Genomic DNA, 17,713 nt, shown 5'->3' on the forward strand with positions numbered 1-17,713 from the left:
GTTATAGGATAAGTACCCCTCCTGTCGCCCGACGTTGCCACAATGCCTGTTGTAATACTACCCCTATTGAAACCATTGATAATATTAAATGCAAAAAACTATGTTTTAAGGGACATATAAGATTGTATAACCAAAAAAGACAGGAAATTCAATTTCCCAGAAATGTATATCCTATGCATGGACAAGGTTTTCCAGCACACTCAGCTGTGACTCCTGCTACAGTACAGTACAGTTTGTTGATCTATTAAACAACATACACACAGGTTGTGTAGGATTCACACCTTCTCTTAAACAGCTGAATAGAGCAGATTTCTTGCATGAATTTTAGACTGTATATAATGGGTGCAGTGTTTTCATTATCATATTCTGCTTATGTTTTAAACCTGTAAAATACACTTTATTACACTGTGGTAGCCTAGTGCACTCGCAGGTTCAGTTGTATGTTATATTCCCTGTTCACCACAATATCTTTATACCAGCACAGTGCTGCTATCATAACTCATCCAAGTAATCAGGGTCTTGGATAATTAGCCTGGCTGATGAGTAAATAGGGAACAGACTGTTCATGACAGTTATGGTGCTGGAACATATTAAATGATTGAGGAGAATTAGGAAGTGTGCCTGTTATTCTCCTGATGCTGTTACACATCAATGCTCCTCTATTGACATCATACCAGTTCCTGTCTAGTGATGGGAATAGTGATTCTGGTTAGTTAATAAGTTACATGATGCATTAGTATTACAGTTGTCAGATCAGTTATAGGCTGCTTGATCAGGTCTTCATCTCTGTCCACAGAAGGATTTGTTTTGGCTTAGGCCAAGCTGCTGGTGCCATTCCCATACTCAACATGGTAAATACGTTGACCTCGATGGGCACCGGCTACCCATATGATAAGACAGAGAGCAAGAGGGGGTTGAGCGAGGTCATTAGATTTGCTGTCTCTGGTACTTTTCCACTGCTTGTAGTTTAGCTTAACACTGAGGACCGGCCTTCGGCTTCTCAGAGATCCTTCTTACTTTGTATGCTACATCTCTCCCTTGTGCGCACATTGTATTAAATTATTGAAAGACACCGGTGATCTGATCTCATCTCTTGACTCCACACATCACACTTGAATCCAAGAATTCCTAACAGACTTTGGCGCTGCGAGCAGGGTGGGAAACATCCTTTGAGTGACAAACGACAAAATTGAGGTGGGTGATTTTGATAATATACACCACCTCACTTTGGCCAGTTAGATATTATTATAATATGTCCCACCCATTTGGGTAATAGAACATTAAAGAATGTCTTGGATGTGTGTCTATGTACGAAGAGTGAAAGGCCTTATGGTAGGGATATCAAAGGTTATGGAAGGGATACCAGAGGTTGTGGGAGGGATATCAAAGGTTGTGGTAGGGATACCAAATCTAAGGGTCTGACACCACGGAGTATGTGAAGGGCACATACTGTACAGAGGTTGCAGAGCAGAGGATGCTTCACAACCCCCACACTCCGTTCTCACTGTTTTGTCGGCTAGCGACACTCAGTGGAAATTTATACTAACTTTAGATACCGGTATGCAGTTTTGGTGTAGTCCATGATTGTTAATGTCTCTGTGTCGTGGTGGATTGTCAATGGATGACTAGTGCAGGATCACCAAAAGAAAATGGGGAAAAGGTCATGGGAGTTACGATGTGGAACAGTATGCAAGGTACAGCAGCCCATGTGTGAGTGGAACGGAGTCCAGCTCTGCAAGGCGCCCACTAGTTCCCCTGACAAGTCCAATGAGGTCATAATAATCCCTCTCTATACACAGGCCTCATAACAAGGGTCATTCTGATCCACCTTTTCATTTTTGCAACAACGGAAAACACTGCAACCCATTCAACATCGTCATTAGAGCACAACAAGAAGAGGATACGTTCTATAGGGACTCAATCAATGGTTTGAGCTCATTGTGTAACACATTCCCTCCTAAAGACCTCTTCACCCCCACTACCCCCCTGTACAAGTTTCTCTCCTGTTAATAAAAAAAAATATATATATTCTTCTAGCATTGTGACTGCCAATGGCCCCTGGTCTGAGCATTGATTAGTTTATCTTATGATGACTGATGGATAAATGATTCACTTACCACCTCTACGTGGATGCAGCAGCCGCACTACTCGGTCACGGCTTTTCACTGTCCTGGCGCCCCGCTGGTGGAATGAGTTTCCCACTGCTGTCAGGACTGTCACCTACCAATCACTACCAATCTTCGACCGTAGATTGAAGACCCATCTCTTCAGGCTACATCTTAACGGTCCCTCCAAATGACCTCTTCACCCCCACTACCCCCCTGTACAAGTTTCTCTCCTGTTAATTAAAAAAAAAAGAAAAAAAAGAAACGTATTCTAGCATTGTGACTGCCTATGGCACCGGGTCTGAGCATTGATTACTTTATCTTATGATGAGTGATGGATAGATGATTCACTTACTTAAACAATTGTATTTGTTGTAAGTCGCTTTGGATAAAGGCGTCTGCTAAATGCCATAAATGTAAATAAATGAGGATAAAGTAAAGCAGAGTGGACAGATTAAACATTGTAACATAAATTGGGCTTGTAATGTGGTAATGTAGGTAATTGTGATGTCGGTAATTGTCCATGGGCAGGATAGGGGGAATGACTCTTTGTTTCTCAATGTCAAGTCTTTGTCAAACCAAATGCCCAGTATTTGTAAGCGGGGACATGCTCAATGAGGGCACCACCCAAAGTACATATGCATAAATCAGATACATTTTTCCATGATTTGGAAAATAACATATACTTGGTTTTTCCCGTGTTAAGTACCAATTTCAGTTCAACAAATGCTTTCTGTAGGACAGTAAATGCAGACTGTAGCTCTGAAACAGCACGGTCAATCATGGGGGCAATAGCATATACAACAGTGTCATCGACATATAAATGCAGTGTAAGAAAATAAAGGACAGTAACAACTTCTGTGTTTAAGGAATATTTTACTTGGTGTAACAGGCAGCAGAGCAAGTCCATACTCTGGGACCAGGTGTGTGGTCTGAACCAAGAACTGAGTTTTAGTAGTTCTATTCTTAATTCTAAGGCATCTAGAGGGGACATGTTTGTCTGCCAGAGATATAAATATAGATGAGAAAAGTTCTAGAGCCAAATCGGGGTCAGGTATGCAGCTAATAAGGGAAAGATTTGACCAATAAAGATCATGTAAAAAACCTTGCTCGCTAAAATGTTTAAAATGTATTTTTGTAAGGAAGCGTGGAGCAGATTGTTGTATCCTTTCATCTCTAATACAGGCTATCGGACAGTGATCGCTGATTTCATTAGCAAAAACACCACTGGCTATATATTTACACTCACCGGCCACTTTATTAGGTACACCTGTTCAACTGCTCGTTAATGCAAATATCTAATGGTGTGGGGGATATTTTCTTGGCACACTTTGGGCCCCTTAGTACCAATTGAGCATCATTTAAACGCCACAGCCTACCTGAGTATTGTTGCTGACCATGTCCATCCCTTTATGACCACAGTGTACCCATCTTCTGATGTCACAAAGCTCACATCATCTCAAACTGGTTTCTTGAACATGACAATGAGTTCACTGTACTCCAATGGCCTCCACAGTCACCAGATCTCAATCCAATAGAGCACCTTTGGGATGTGGTGGAACGGGAGATTCGCATCATGGATGTGCAGCCGACAGATCTGCAGCAACTGCGTGATGCTATCATGTCAATATGGACCAAAATCTCTGAGGAATGTTTCCAGCACCTTGTTGAATCTATGCCACAAAGAATTAAGGCAGTTCTGAAGGCAAAAGGGGATCCAACCCGATACTAGCAAGGTGTACCTAATAAAGTGGCCGGTGAGTGTATAATGGACTGTACAAAATTTCAATACATCTCTGGTACAACTCTACTTGGGAGCACTTCCAGAATACATATCAGGTGAGTTTGAATCTAGAGCGATGTCATTGCAAATGTTGCTGGCTATTTACTCCAGCCATACAGCTCAAAGTACCCAATCTAGACTGTGTAGGACATATGTAATAGACTGTACAGAACTATTTTTCAAAGATTTCAATACATCTCAGGTACCACTCGACTTGGGAGCACTTCTAGAGTATGGATCAGATGAGTTTGAATTGAAAGCGATGTCATCATGGCAAATGTTGCTAGCTATTTACTGGCAGCATACAGCTCAAAGTACCCAATCTGCTTAACTAGCTAACAATAGTACATTGTACACACAAGGTTGTCACTGTAAAACCAGAATCGGAGGGGGTCTTTCCCTACGAGATCTGAGGCTTAGGCTATCTATCCACAAACTTTCACTCACAATGTCTTCATCAGTTATGGGGCTGGGTTTTTCGCCCCCACCTGTAAAGGAGGCGTGTCCCCAGGAGCTAATAGAATGTTATATTGATGATGCCATACAGGTTATGTTTACTTCTGTGAGTTGCCTATGTAGATTGTCTTAAAATCACTTACCTGTTTTATTAGTATATCATTTACAACTTATTAATATAGGATGTGGGACTATTAAGTCCCAAAGGGGGGAGTATATGGTAAATTTAAAGACATATAAGGGTTGTAATCCCACACCTAGGGGAAAAGGTCACAAGAAAACAGATGGTCTTAAGAATGTTTGAAGAGTGCAATTAAGGAGGGGTGAGGTTAAACCAAGGGCTGACTAGAGTATTGTATGAACACAATGGAGTACAATAGATCAAAGCTGCAGAAACAGGATAGATGAGTAATAAACACAGTTGTAAACAGCCAGGACAGATGGCTTTTGTAAACAGCCGAGGTCAATTGATCTCTCCACAGACTGACCGACGCCACGTCAGGTGGGAGTAGCCCCTGGATGACGAAATGTAGTTCTTAAATATCATTGGTGTAAGTAGACAGGAATTTGAATGAAGGGCGTTGACCTGTGTGATGTTTATAAAAGGACAGGTAACGGAAGTGGAAGGGGTTCAACTTTGCAAACCTGACCCGGCTTCGTTCTCTGTGAATAAAGTCTCTGAATGAATCAACAGCTCTGGGTAACGGTATTTTATTTCAAAATACTATGATTTAAATTCTACGACACAGTTTCCATGGGGAAAGAGACAGAATCAGTCTGACTCTCATCACTCTCGTAGCACAGTCGGGCCACCTCCTCCAAGTTGAACAGACGAGGACGCTTTGGCGTCAACGCTTTCGTGACTACAGTGTTAGAACTGAGAAAAACAAAAAAATGTCTTATGACAACGTGAACACTCTAGATTCAAACTCACCTGATATACATTCTAGAAGTGTTGAGGAGTAGAGTGGTACCAGAGATGTATTGAAATCTTTGAAAAATAATTTTGTACAGTCCAGTTTATACAAATATAATAAGCATGTGTAAAATGACACCAACATGTACATTTTAAAGCTCAAAATTACTTTTTCAAAATTGTATATACTTTTTGTTGCGTAATGTGTGCTTCTTCCAACAAAAGTAAGAGAAAATATGGTGATACCATCACTTTCCATTCATGTTTTAACTCACGCTTTTATTATTTTTTAGCCGCGAAAACGGCGATAAGCGAAACCGGAAGTCTTAATGGAGCTATCTGGAGCTTATTGGAGCTCAGAGAACACAGATACCAAAGAGGCACTCACTCGAAGACAAAATCAAAGCCAATCACAAATGCCCCCCAAATCCAGACCAGAGAGATGTGAAACCAAAAACAGATATTCACCCCTCCTTGGACAAGTTGATTATCTCTCCAAGAACTAGATGCACTGGACACACTGGAGGCACAGGCACAAATGGACACCACCAGAGAACTCAAGGGAAACCACAAACCTCCTAAGGAGGAGTCCAAACCACAAAAAGACACCACCAAGCCAAGTGGAAAGCACCAAAGAGCCCCACAAACCCACCCCCACAACTGGCAAACACATATCACCAACTAAAGACATGATCTTGATGGATCTTCCCTAAAGACATCCCCTCCCTCCGCAGTAAATGGCCAGCAACTCTAGATTCAAACGCAGCTGATATGCTTTCTTGAAGTCTTGTAGAGTAGAGTGGTACCAGAGATGTATTGAAATCTTTGAAAAATAGTTCTGTACAATCCAGTTTATACAAATATAATATGTGTAAAATGACATGTAATTCCATCAATATGTACATTTTAAAGCTCAAAATTACTTTTTCTAAATTGTATATACTTTCTGCTGCGTAATTCGAACTTATTTCAGCAAAAATAAGAAAAAAATACTGTGATCCCACCACTTTCCATTCCGTTTCAACTCGCGCTTTTATATTTTTTTAGCCGCGATTACGGCGAAAAGCAAAACCGGAAGTCTTAATGGAGCTATTTGGAGCTCTGAGAACACAGATAGAATCTTGGGAGTTGCAGGAAATTCAAAGCTTGATATCTACACTCATATCAGATATCGACATAATTTTGAAATGCGATTTTTTGGTAATGTGTCTACTATGGACTACTGAAAACAACAAAACCACTGGAAATTCCACTTTAAGACTAACTGTATATTTTATTTTCTTGAACATATTACAAAACAGCTGCTGTCATTCCATTCCAATTACATGAATAGAAACACAAGGGTAATTATATATTTATTTCACAGCAAGGTCTGCATTTATTTCTCTGTAACAAACTTAAAAATATAAGAAAATAAAAAACACTTTCAATAAAATGTTTCAAAACAATGTGGTCAGAGTAGTACATATCAATACAAACTTTTGAAATAAAGCTGTCTGGAGTAGCTTACAATAATTCATAAACGTCATGGCAAGAAATACACAGTTGGGTTGGCTATGATAACTTGTATTTTATTAAAGCCATCCCAAAATCGCTATGGCTAAGATTAATGCAATCCAGATATGATCATTATTTTCCGTTGAATATTCAACTGTTGACAAGTTATACACGTTGTATAACTCCAGTGGACTTCCTTGTAGGGGCCACGCAGGTGGTTCCACTTGCAATCCTGGATGATGTCACTCTTGGGCACCTCCTTGCTCTGGCTGTACGGGAACTGGACCAGGACCTTACAGCCACTATCTGGACCATTACATACTGGGGTTACACAGAGAATGAACATTAGTTTCACTCATCAAATCCTACACAAGTCCCTATGGGGTATGGGCAAAGGGATCTGTTCTCCACATTCTCCTCACTCCTCAAACCACCTCCTCCCCCTCCTCCCTCCTCCCTGTCTGCCGATGACTTTGTCACCTACTTTGAAAAGAAGGTTGATGACATTAGCAGCTCTTTCCCTCTACCTCTCACCAACACTGCTACCTCTCCTCCGCTACACCCGGTCTCTGGTTTATCAGATTTTTCCCCCCTCTCCCCTGATGATGTTCTAAAACTGGTCACATCCAAGCGGGCAACCACCTGCCCCCTCGATCCTATCCCCTCCCCCTTTCTCCAATCCATCTCCAAAGACCTCCTTCCGTTCCTTACCACCTTAATCAATTCCTCTCTATCCACAGGATCTGTCCCAGCTGCCTTCAAGACAGCCAGAGTCAAGCCTCTTCTCAAGAAACCAACTCTTGACCCGTCTGCTGTCCATAACTACAGACTGGTATCCCTTCTCTCCTTCTTATCTAAAACCCTTGAACGTGCTGTCTCTAACCAACTGTCTCACTACCTCCTTCAGAACAACCTCCTTGACCCTCACCAATCCGGCTTTAAGGCTGGGCACTCTACTGAGACTGCTCTCCTTGCTGTCACGGAGGCCCTCCACTCTGCTTGAGCTTCCTCCCTCTCCTCTGTTCTCATTCTTCTGGACCTGTCTGCTGCATTCACAGTAAACCACCCGATCCTTCTCTCCACCCTCTCAGAATTGGGCATCTCTGGCTCTGCACTCTCCTGGTTTGCTCGTGGAGAGGATCGCTGTCCTCTCCACGAGCCCTCATCACTGGGGTCCCCCAGGGCTCTGTCCTAGGGCCCTTACTGTTCTCCCTCTATACCAAATCTCTTGGCTCTGTAATTTCCTCACATAGTTTCTCCTACCACAGCTACGCAGATGACACTCAACTCTTTCTCTCTTTCCCCCCATCTGACTCACAGGTGGCAACACATGTCTCTGCTTGTCTTGCAGACATTTCTGCTTGGATGTCAGTCCACCAGCTGCTCTTCTTCCCAGGGAAAGCCTGCCCTCTCCATCACAGTAGAGAACTCTACTGTGACCTCCTCCCATACAGCCAAGAACCTTGGGGTGATCCTTGACAACCACTTATCCTGTGTGGCGAACATCACAGCGACAGCACACTCCTGTAGATTCTTCCTCTACAACATCAGAAGGATACGTCCATTCCTCACCAGAGAAGCAGCACAACTTTTGGTTGTGATCTCTTGCCTTGACTAGTGCAACGCGCTCTTGGCTGGTCTCCCCGCCTCCACCTTCAGGCCTCTGCAGCTCATCCAGAATGCTGCCACCCATCTGGTGTTCAATCTCCCCAAATTCTCCCATGTCACTCCCCTCCTCCGCACCCTTCACTGGCTCCCATCAGATTCAAGACCCTGGTGCTCACCTACCGGGTGGCAAAGGGAACAGCCCCTCCCTACTTGCAAGCAATGGTCAGCCCACACACCCCTGCCTGATCACTCCGCTCTTCCACCTCAGCTGGCCGCCTGACACCGGCGCCTCTACGTGGATGCAGCAGCCACACTACTCGGTCACGGCTTTTCACTGTCCTGGCGCCCCGCTGGTGGAATGAGCTTCCCACTGCTGTCATGACTGTCACTACCAATCACTACTACTACTCATTGTGTAACACATTCCCTCCTAAAGACCTCTTCACCCCCACTACCCCCCTGTACAAGTTTCTCTCCTGTTAATAAAAAAAAATAGATATTGTTCTAGCATTGTGACTTCCAATGGCCCCTGGTCTGAGCATTGATTACTTTATCTTATGATGACTGATGGATAAATGATTCACTTACCACCTCTACGTGGATGCAGCAGCCGCACTACTCGGTCACAGCTTTTCACTGTCCTGGCGCCCCGCTGGTGGAATGAGCTTCCCACTGCTGTCATGACTGTCACTACCAATCACTACCAATCTTCGACCGTAGATTGAAGACCCATCTCTTCAGGCTACATCTTAACGGCCCCTCCTAATGACCTCGTCACCCCCACTACCCCCCTGTACAAGTTTCTCTCCTGTTAATTAACTTTTTTTTTTTTTTTTTTTTAAGCATTGTGACTGCCTATGGCACCGGGTCTGAGCATTGATTACTTTATCTTATGATGAGTGATGGATAGATGATTCACTTACTTCAATCAATCAATTGTATTTGTTGTAAGTCGCTTTGGATAAAGGCGTCTGCTAAATGCCGTAAATTTAAATAAATGTAATCATCACTCACAGATGCAACCCCTACCTATACCTCATGGCCATGAGGTGGAGGTGTTGCCGATGCTCTCCACGGAGCCCAGCCCCATGTGGCTACTGAAGCTCAACACGGGCCAGCACATCACCTTTGCCAGCTGCTGCACTGCATGCATCTGGTGCTGGGACATCTGTAGTACCACAAGACAGACAGAGGGGGGGCACTGTTGGTCTAGACAGCCACACAGTGGTATGGCAAAAAGGTGGCATCAATATTTTGAATTTATTTCACTGAAAAGATGTGTATATCTAAGAGTGGTATTCTTTTTTTTTCCTTCTAAATCATGTCCAGTATTCAAGGTGGAGTACAATACATTGTAAGAAAGTGGTTGAAGTAAGTGAGTGGTGGTAACATGAGAGCAGGGTTGTTACCCGAGAAAGGAGGAAGGTGGGCGAGGGTAATAACACACCCATCCCTGTGCACTACCCGTATCTGCTCCACCCCAATGTTCAGGTGCAGCTGGATAGACCTGCAGACATAAGAATGGAGAGTAATTGAATATCCTTTTTTCGTGGTCAAGTTTTTTACTAGATTTCATTAATATAGCTGGATAATTGGCCACATAAATATTGTAGTTTATAATCACAAATCACCACCAGTGGGACAACCTTATGTTCCATGCTAGTTGATTTGGCCTGACAGAGCCTTATCATTTCCACACAACTGTCACCTACTCCATCCATAAAGCCTTCCACCATGACTTAAGAGATATGCAGAACTCTGTTGCTTTAAACTGGCCAGTCCTCCTGGCTGTGTTCAACCTACTTGCAGATCTGCTTGTAGCCCTGGGAGGTGATGAGGACCTTCACACTGGATTCATACACGTCGTTGATGTTTGACCAGTGGGCCTGGATCTGAGGGTCCTGGCCAGGCTGTCTATAGTCTGCGCCGTTCTGAAACAGAGAAAAGAGATGAGCAACTAAAAGCCTGAACTAGACTCATTGAATACACTGTCATCCTGCTCCATTATGTTGCGATTGAGATGTGTACCTATCTGCTGCGTCGGAAGATGTGTTGCCAAACACATCTTCCACTGTTTGATGATCTTCTCCAGTCGTCCCTCACTCTGCTGCAGGGAGGAGATCATCTCAGCCTTGTCATAAACCATGGGGCCAGCCAGACTCATCCTCTTATGGCCAGAGGGGGAGCTAGTGGGGAGCTCAGGGTCTGCCACAGAGCTCAGGGTCTGCTTGTGGAACTGTAGAGGGTAATTTATTGTTCATCATTATAGATCACCAGCTACACAAACATGAAAAAAGGGGTACACATACCTGCATAGGCATTCTCTCAAAATAAAGGGGACTTTAACAATGGAAAAAAAAGAAATATAAAAGGCCTTAGTTAAAAGTGTAATACTATCATGTTTTGATTTAAATAATAAAGAAATTCCTGGGCGGTCTGATTCAAACTACTAGTCTAATCTCTCTCATGAGCTGGTGCAGGTTGTGTTCTACGACGTAGAGGTGGTCATCTGGTTTAGGTTTCTCAGGAGAGGCTCTCTGTTTAGTTTTTGATCCCGTGGAGTGACACAAAGATATAGACAACTGGAAAGCTGAACAACAGATGGAGAGCATTGGTAAGATACAGACAATAACTAAGGGGGCAATCTGGGGTTCAAACAACAACAAAGCAGTCTCCCCGCAAACTTTTTCTGGTAAACAGCTGAGGGATGGGGCTGGAGAAATGTAACCACCTACAAATTTATAGAGCTATGGATTCAAAGACTTACCATACACAAGATCTAAATGATAGTTTTAACTATGTTTTGAAGCTAGTGTTTGTTTGTTTGAATTACATTGTTTACAAACAATGGAGTGAAACAATGGTATTTTGGGTTCTGATGGGGTAAGACAGTTGAACTAAGTTGAAGTTCATGAGGCACTTCAAAGTTATATTCTTCAAACATGGGAGGGGGGGGGTGTCTGGTGGGGTCAATGGGTCGCAGACTTCAGGCAGTTATTGCATGCAAAGAATTGTCGACCAAATACTAAATATGAGTGCTTAATTTGGACATTTGAAATGTCCAAATCTGTCCGATTACTTTTGGGTAGCCTAAAATAGGGGGACTATGCATAAAAAGTGTTGTAATTTCTGAATGGTGAAACCGATATGTACACAAATACCAACAATTATATCAAATAAAAGCTGAGAATCTCTACTTTAGTCGATTGTTTGATTTCAAATCTAAAATTTTGGAATGTAGACTGTCCCATTACTTACGGATGGCACTGTATACTCCCCATTCAAACCTAGGAACTGGGAGGTCTAAAGACAATATAACAAAAGATTAAAGAAACAAGATTCTTTATTTGTCACGTGCATACAAGTATACAGTGAAATGCAAAAGTGACAGTGCCACAGAGTTGTGCAACAATAGGTTTTAAAATAAAATAAAATAAAATAAAATAGAAGTACTAAAAAATATAAACAGTATGAACAGTATAAACAGTATAAACAATATAAACAGTAAAACAGTATAAGCAGTATAAACAGCGGTGACGCAATGTACACAAAAGCTTTCGTCCATCACCTGGAAAGGGTTGTGAGATGATCTGGTTCTTTACTACGATATGGGGGATCTGGGACTTTATCTGGACTGCCTCACGGGACAGCTGGGCAAAGATCTCTTTACAGAGGAGGACATTCTGGGCTGCTTCCAACTTCACATGTCACGGCTGGGTACCGAAGAGGAGAAAGAGGGAGGGAAACCACTCAATTCAATGTTTTCTAGCTGACATGATCTGGGGTATAACAATGGAAAATGGTAATATGTGCATCAAATGCAAAATGTAAGTCTACAAAAATAACATAGTTCTCTGTTTGAATTACAATAATTCAAGGATAGACAAGGATTACAAGAAGCCCACTGTGTGTACCGGTTTTGGCTTCAGGGTGCCTCCAGAAAAGGTTTACTGTGCCCCGGTCACCTATGTCAGTCGCCTGTTTCTGGACACCTGGAAGACAGATGTAATAATATTAGTGGCCAGGTAAAATATCAACTTTAATTCAAGACTCTTCTATGATAACTAACAATTTGCAGTAAACTTAATGTAAGCTGATCCCTCCAGATCACTGGGAATCTGCACATTCAGTGGGCAGTAGTCCTCTGGGAGCTTCTTGTCCAGGTCAATGTCTCTGTTCTTGATAACCTCAAAGGTGCCCTGGTGAGGAAACAAGGACCCTGTAGAGACATAATGAAGGAGTTGATCATGTATTTTTATAATGTTGAATCAAAGGTAGTCGATAATGTTGTGACACTCTGATTTTCATTTGAGAAATATGCAAGGTACAGCTTGCTCATTTGAAGAACCTTACTCAAAGATAGTATTGCATGTGGTCTTGAGCAGAATAAGAACTAGAAAAATAAAAGTTCCAAAAGAAGCTTCGTGGGCTTGCAAAGTCTTATTTTGGTAGTGGAAAAGGTTTAAAGATGTTTCGATAGATCGATTTTCTGGGTAATTGAAAGAAAGTGAGAGTCTTATTATGGTAGCAGATAAAGTTAGAGATGGTTTGGTTGGTTGGTTATATGGATAGAATGTTAGATAGATGGATATATAGATAGGATGAGCCAGGGGTACTTCAGTGGAGTGGGTAGAGAGTTGGTTGGTTGGTTAACCTGATGAGAGTTTTTGGAGTCACAAAAAGCTTAATAGTTTAAAAAGTTGAATAGGTATCAGAAAGCTTTTATCAGGCTTGATGGAGATTTTCGGGGTAGTTGAAAGAAAGTGAGATAGGTTGGTTGGGTGACTGGATGGATGAACGGATAGATAAAGAGGGGGATGGCTAGATAAGAGAGGAGAGGTATAGAAAGACCAAAACAATTAAGAAGTTAATCAGTATGGGTTATACTGAGTGAAGCAGTAGTACCTGGTGAAAGGAAGAAGGGATGAGTTGAAGGTTTAGATAGATATAAGGTTAGAAAGATAGAAGGTTGGATAGATAGTATGTTAGAAGGTCATAGATAGATAGATAGATAGACAGATAGGATAAGCCTGGGGTAGTTCAGTGGAGTGGGTAGAGGGTTGAGTGGTTGAGAGTGGTTTCAGTAGAACTGGTAGCAACAACAGTGCATTGTTGTGTAATCATTCATGTGTTCTGCAGGTCTCCTGTTGTTTTTATTTAAGAGTCCTGAAAGATCCATGGCAGTTGCAGTAACAAAGAAGCTCACACAATGTTAACCGGATGACAGGTTTTGGAGTTACAAAAAGCTTAATGGGAATCAGAAAGCTTTAATCAGAGTTGATCATTTTGATTTTTTTGGCACATTTTACAGTTGAAATTATGTTAATAGCTTAAAAGGTGTAAGAGGTTAAAGGGTTAAATGTAATAGAGGTTAAATGTAATATTTTGGTTTAGACCTCCATGTTAAAAGTTTGCAACGTTTAAAAAGTTGAATAGGTATTAACACCAAAAGTCATAGCAACGCAAATCAGACCTCTCTGCACATTTTATAGTTGGATTTGTTACGGTTCCCCCTCCTAACCGAAGCTGTGGCGGTCATCACTGGAGCGTCCTCCTCCCAGTCGACATCGCACCTGGAACCGTCCCCAATCAATGCACCTGCAACCCATCCCAAATCAACGCCCTACTTAAACCCTGCCTGAGGCTTTAGTCCAGTGCCAGAACGTACTGTGACCATACGGTAACTTTTGTGTATCTTCACAACTACGCTTCAGCCCTCCAGTGATTCCTAGTGCTCCTTGTGTCTGTCTCCTCGTCGTTGTCTTACCCCTTGTCTTCTGTGTTTCTCCTGCAGTCCCGACCCCCTTGGATTCCGTCTCGACCCTCCCACGGACCTAGCCCCTTCGTCTCCTCGACCCTCTACTCCTGGCCCCCTCCCAGTTCCCACGGCTCCTTCCCCTCCCCTGATACTGGACCTCCCCCTACCGACCCTGGACCGGCCCTCGACTACTCTCTGGATTACCCTTACTCTCCCCCTTCCCTTATCCCTTATTATTATTATTATTATTATTAAATACGCCTTTGGGCTAACTGTTATTCTCCGCTCTCTGTGCCGTCATTGGTTCCACCAAAACGTCTCTGTGTAACAGGATTTTTGTGAATACCTTACAACTTGTAGGAGGAGTAGCCTGTGGAAGAATTCAAATAATAATAAGTATGTCAAAGAACAATAGTTGGACTTGCTGAAGCAAGGCTAAAGACTTCTGCTTGGCTAAAGACTTCTTCTTAGTGATTAGCTGGAACCCCTGGGGGGTCTAGGGAAGGGAGAGAATGACAATCAGGGGTTAGAATGGTCCAGAGAATATAATTAAATATCACACGACACTATCCTCCATCGAATTAACTTACCTTGCCAGCTGAGGGGTCCTGGGACACAGGGTCCAGGGCCATGTACTTCTTCTCCTTGACCACGCTGAGGACATCATAGAGCACACACATCTCTGTTAGAGAGCTGTGCAGGTTATTACGCACAAAGTCCCAGGGCCACAGAGACGGCTGGAACTTCACTGTGGCTGTGAGATGGAGAGAGAGTTAACAGTTAACCCATTCAGTTCTGTGTGACTCACTGCACAGCTACTTAAAATCATGAGTGTTGCTGATGTCAGTTTGTCTTTTACAGGAACACAAGAGGTATACTATGATATGTTTGTCTGCTTTTGACGAACAAATTCACTTTACAGTCTATGACTGTCTCACACCATCCTCCTCCGCCTCTTGTTTCCCCCACTGTTGGTCCCTGGGCTCCGCCTCCGTTTGGCCAGGTTCTGGGACATGGACAGAGGCAGGACGTACAGTTAGGTCCGGAAATATTTGGACAGTGACACAATTTTCATAATTTCGGCTCTGTACGCCACCACAATGAAATAAAACAATCGAGATGCAATTGAAGGGCTGACTTTCAGCTTTAATTCAAGGGATTGAACAAAAATATTGTAGGAAACATTTAGGAATTGGAACCATTTTTATACACAGTCCCCCATTTTCAGCGGCTCAAATGTAATTGGACAAATTATGTTCATTTTTAATACTTTGTCGAGAATCCTTTGCAGGCAATGACTGCCTGAAGTCTGGAACCCATGGACATCACCCAATGCTGGGTTTCCTCCTTTGTGATGCTTTGCCAGGCCTTTACTGCAGCTGTCTTCAGTTGTTGTTTCTTCGTGGGTCTTTCTGCCTTTAGTTTTGTCTTCAGCAAGTGAAATGCATGCTCGATCGGGTTGAGATCAGGTGATTGACTCGGCCATTGCAGAATATTCCACTTCTTTGCCTTAAAAAACTCCTGGGTTGCTTTCGCAGTATGTTTTGGGTCATTGTCCATCTGTACTGTGAAATGCCGTCCAATCAACTTTGCTGAATTTGGCTGAATCTGAGCAGACAGTATATCCCTAAACACTTCAGAATTCATCCAGCTGCTTCTGTCTCATCATCAATAAACACTAGTGAACCAGTGCCATTGGAAGCCATGCATGCCCATGCCATCACACTGCCTCCACCGTGTTTTATAGACGATGTGGTATGCTTCGGGTCATGAGCCGTTCCAAGCCTTCTCCATACTTTTTTCTTCCCTTCATTCTGGTACAGGTTGATTTTAGTTTCATCTGTCCAAAGAATGCTGTTCCAGAACAGGGTTGGCTTTTTTAGATGTTTTTTGGCAAAGTCTAATCTGGCCTTTCTATTCTTGAGGCTTATGAATGGTTTGAACCTTGTGGTGAACCCTCTGTATTTGCTCTTGTGAAGTCTTTTCTTTATGGTAAACTTGGATAATGATATGCCTACCTCCTGGAGAGTGTTCTTCACTTGGCTGGATGTTGTGAAGGGGTTTTTCTTTACCATGTGAAGGATCCTGCGATCATCCACCACTGTTGTCTTCCGTGGACGTCCAGGCCTTTTTGTGTTGCCGAGCTCATCAGTGCGTTCTTTTTTTCTCAGAATGTACCAAACTGTTGATTTGGCCACTCCTAATGTTGCCACTATGTCTCTGATGGATTTTTTTGTTTTTGCAGCCTATGGATGGCCTGTTTCACTTGTATTGAGAGCTCCTTTGACCGCATGTTGTGCGTTCACAGCAACAGCTTCCAAATGCAAATGCCACACTTGGAATCAACTCCGACCTTTTACCTGCTTAATTGATAAAGAAATAAGAAAGGAATAGCCCACACCTGTCCATGAAACAGCTTTTGAGTCAATTGTCCAATTACTTTTGGTCCCTTGAAAAAGAGGGGGCTACATATAAAAGAGCTGTAATTCCTAAACCCTTCCTTCAATTTGGATGTGAATACCCTCAAATTAAAGCTGAGAGTCTGCACTTTAAGCCCATTGTATATATCATATTCATTATATAACTGTAACTTGAATATGTTTTAGTAAACAGCTAAAATAACAAAAAATAGTGTCAGAGTCCAAATATATATGGACCTAACTGTATGTCTCCATCCCATCCAGAGACACCACCTGCGTCTCGCAGGAGGACTCGATGCTGACGTGCACTGCTGGATCACCCGACATGGTGACGGCTAAGAAGAGTCAGACATACGACTGGGACAAAAACGTACTTCAAAATCAGCTGCTAGCTAGCTAACACTGGCAGACACAAATCTGTGTTCTCTGAGCTCCAACGAGCTCCATTAAGCTTGTCTAGATTGCATAGGGAAAACAAATCACCTGATATGCATACTATAAATGTTGTCGAGTACAGTGGTATTAAAAATCATGTTTCGCTTTTGAATTATTTTTGTGTACAGTCTATAAGGCTTCCAAGATGGCGCCGAGTATGGCTGCTTTAGGCTCCTGAACGACAATGCAGCTTTTTGCTTATTTTATTGTTATTTTGTGTTATTTTACCTTCTAAAGTAGCCTGCTATCTTAGATATGACAGAGACGCACTACTGCACTTGAGAGAATTGATGACTACGTACCCAAAACCAGAGTTTTTTCACTGGGACCCACTGCTCACTCCAGACGCTGGCCAAACAACAACAATAGCCGGACCACAACAACAGAAGCGCCGCCGCTGGCGGCAACCAAGAGGTCGCAGGGCTGGAGTGCTGATGAAGCTGAGGCTGAGGCAAGAGACTGTAACATCATTTGTTTGACTGAAACCTGGCTTACAGAAAACACACCGGACCAGGCGATTGTCCCTCCAGGGTTCTCCGTCTGCCGCGCGGACAGGTCAGCAGAACTTTCTGGACAAAGCAAAGGAGGTGGGGTGTGTTTTATGATCAATAACACTTGGTGCAAACCAGAGAGTGTTCATACCCTTAAGACTTTCTGCTCTCCAGACTTAGAATACCTAGCGCTGTTGTGTCGCCCTCACTGGCTACCTCGCGAATTCACTGCCGTTGTAGCAAT

General features: G+C 42.9%; 1 pseudogene across 1 annotated transcript; it reads right to left on the reverse strand.

Annotated features, from left to right (window-relative positions):
- Positions 1–5,082: 5,082 nt before the first annotated feature.
- On the reverse strand, positions 5,083–16,870 carry LOC310824026 (mediator of RNA polymerase II transcription subunit 17-like; annotated as a pseudogene). Its single transcript has 16 exons — positions 16,786–16,870; positions 15,064–15,129; positions 14,714–14,877; positions 14,545–14,619; positions 13,887–13,938; positions 12,435–12,584; positions 12,271–12,357; positions 11,934–12,078; positions 10,825–10,955; positions 10,429–10,601; positions 10,169–10,296; positions 9,775–9,872; positions 9,380–9,574; positions 6,941–7,078; positions 5,729–5,780; positions 5,083–5,221 (listed from the first exon to the last, which is right to left on the reverse strand). The product of its transcript is annotated as a mediator of RNA polymerase II transcription subunit 17-like (transcript).
- Positions 16,871–17,713: the final 843 nt, after the last annotated feature.

Source organism: Argentina silus, assembly GCF_951799395.1.
Source record: "Argentina silus genome assembly, chromosome: Y".
NCBI lineage: Eukaryota > Metazoa > Chordata > Actinopteri > Argentiniformes > Argentinidae > Argentina > Argentina silus.